Source organism: Mesoplodon bidens (genome assembly GCF_964165515.1).
Source record: "Mesoplodon bidens genome assembly, chromosome: 11".
NCBI lineage: Eukaryota > Metazoa > Chordata > Mammalia > Artiodactyla > Ziphiidae > Mesoplodon > Mesoplodon bidens.
The window spans coordinates 45,274,596-45,277,524 of NC_138167.1; positions in this window are offsets into that span (position 1 = coordinate 45,274,596).

The following is a 2,929-nucleotide window of genomic DNA, read 5'->3' on the forward strand; positions in this document are numbered from 1 at the left end:
TATGGGGAGGGGTGGAGGGCATTGGGGAGGTGGGGTTGGGATCCCAGCCTTCCCTTCAAGAGGCAGGCAGCTCTGGGGGTTGGGGGAAGAGCTCACTGACCAGGACCCAGGGCCCCCACTGCCTCCTCTCCTGGCCTCGGAGAGCTTTGCACAAGGAGACAGCCTCCAGTCTATAGCACCTACCTCATGGGCACTGCGGTGGGTGGGGAAGGGCAGGTCCAACTCTGGCAATGTTTGGGGGAGGCATACCAAAGAATCCAGGGGCAGGGATGGGGGGAGGGCAAGCTGGCCCTCTCCTTCCTCTGCCCAGATTGGGGTTGGGGTCCTCTCCTCCAGCTGTAACCATTTCTACCTCATTTTGATGCGTGTTGTACATGGACGTATTTATCTCCTGTCTGACGATGCTCTGCAGTTTGGTCTGTCTACCTCAGAAAAGACTGTATTTTAAAAGAAAGTATTACACAGTATTAAAACGATGATACGTGGTTTCCAGAGGATTTCTTGGGGGCAGCAGGATGTGGGGAGCCCTCTGGGGAATGCTTGGGCTTCCAGATCTGCTGGAGCCATGGGTGTGGCTCTGTGGGTGTTTCTTTTCCTTCAGCAAAACATGACTGTGGGACTCCTGTTACTCACTGGCACAGCAAGGGCCCGCCATGTGCTGGGCACTGAGGCCACCAGATGAAATGCCTGCAATTCTGAGCTCTTAGAGGCTCAGAATTGGGGCTGACTTATATCCCCAGGGCTCTGAATCATGAGGGATAAAGAAGGGCTCATATGTTTGTTGAATGAATGAATGAATGAATAGATGTATGCATGGAGGAAAGGGGGGCTGAAGAGGAAGTTTCACTCAGAACCTGGACAGCAGCCCTTGCTGGCCAGAGCTAGGATCATACTTGTATTCCATCCTTGGACAGAAAGAAAGTGGACAGAGGGCAGGGTGTGGACACAGTGTGTTCCAGTCTTTCAGGTCACATGGGATCCTTTGTCTGCCACCATCTATCTGTCAATCCCCAAATTCTGACAGCTCATCATAAACTGGGACACAGAAAACTAGGAAGGAACATCTTGCTGAAAAAGCTATATGGAGATGCCCATGAGAGGTTTTGACCCACAACTTCCTGAGGTCTTGAATGCTCTGAGCAAAATTATTGAAAATGCACCGAAGCACAAGGGACGTAGGCCCCCTGGCTTCCTCGGGCTCAAGCTAAGGGCATACCCAGGACTTTCAGGAGGCAAAGCAAGCCCAACGCCAGACCCTGCAAAGCAGTTTCCCCTCCAAGAGAAACAGCTGGTGTACCTGGACATGGGGGCTCCAGGGCATTGCCCCAGGGCTCACCGACCCCAACCCTCTTGGCCCTTGGAGGTCCCGACACTCCCTCGCACTCTAGTTGGTTTTTTACACACCTACTCTGTGCAGACACCACGTAGTACTGAGGATACAGAAATGGTTAAGCACAGCCACCATTCTGGAGAGCCCACAGTACAGGGTGGGAAAAGCTCAGAAATGGATCATTTGAAAATACAACTGGATAAAGCTGCTTGAGGAGGGACCGTATCAAAATTTTTATGTTCTCACGTCTGGCACAGTATTTGTTACACATAGGAGACACTGAGTAAATGTTGACTAAATCCTCGAATTAGTTACTTTGCAGATAAGTGTCCCGATAGAGGATGCCTAGGAAAGAATGCCCAAAAAAGATCCTGACTCGTGGTGGTAGTGGTAGTGATGGGTCAGAAAAACTTCCTGGACAGGATTGGGTGGGTACAGCCTGACAAAGCTATGGAGGCTGGAAACTGCACCATACCTGTGACTTGTTACAAGAGCATAAAGTGAGGGCAGGAGTGGGGAGAAGTGGGAGGAATCATGGAACTGCACGGCTGCACTGGGAGGACCTTGCATGCCCTGTGAAGAGCTGAGGCTCCACCATGAAGCCTGCGTGTGTGGGGCGGGGAGGGGGTTATTGGCTGGTGGACAGGGACGGATTTGCAAGTTAAGAGTTTACCCACTGATTCAACAAATCTTTACTGAACACTATTATGCACTAGTTGCTATGGGGACAATAGATGGCCCTTACACTCTAATGCCAGAGACAGACAGTAAACAGGCAGAGCGGCAGCGTGCTGTGGGAGTACATAGGAGGGGTGCCTAATGGAGAGACAGGCAAAAGGGTGTGTGGGGGGCAGGGAGGGCGTCCCAGAAGGGACCTGTCAGCTGGGGAGTGACCGAGGCAGAGCCGAGTGCAGTCCAAGATCTAAAGGAGAGCCTGAGCCAAGCTTGCTTGGGGAAAGGAAGCCAGTTCAGTCCTTGAGGGTAGGGGACTTGAGGAGGAGCTTACTTTATCCAAACGGAGGAGGAGGGTTTGGATGAGCCCGTGGGAGGACGGGAAATGGTAGAGTCTATACACATTTTGTATTTAGCAGCTAATAAGAGAATGTGGGACTTGATTGGATATCGGAGATAAAGGAGAGCAAAGGGTCTAGGGCTTCTGGTGGAGGGTGAGGGTCGATAAATGGGTTAGAAGAGGTGTGGGAGACTTGCTAAGTTTGAGACATTAGTGGGACAGCCCGGAGGCCTCGGGCAGGCATTTCAGTCTAAGGGCCCGGAATCCTTGCCTCCTGGGGGACTGAGTACCGCCCCCCCCAACCAATCCCTGGGTATTGGGAAACTCTCACTCCAATCCCCAGGTTTTGTGAGACCCTCCCCTCTGAATTCCTAGTTTCTGGATGTTAGCAGATCCTCCTCCGACAAGTTGCCTGTGTCGGAGGGACCCCTTCCCGTCCCTGGGTGTCCCCCTCCTCCCGCCCCCAGTCCCCGGATGTAGAAAACCTCATTCCTGCCACCATCCGTGCGTGTTGGCGCCCCTCCCCCATCCGCAAGCATTCGAAGCTCCTCCCCCCATAGTCCGTGGATTGTGGTCACTACCCGGCG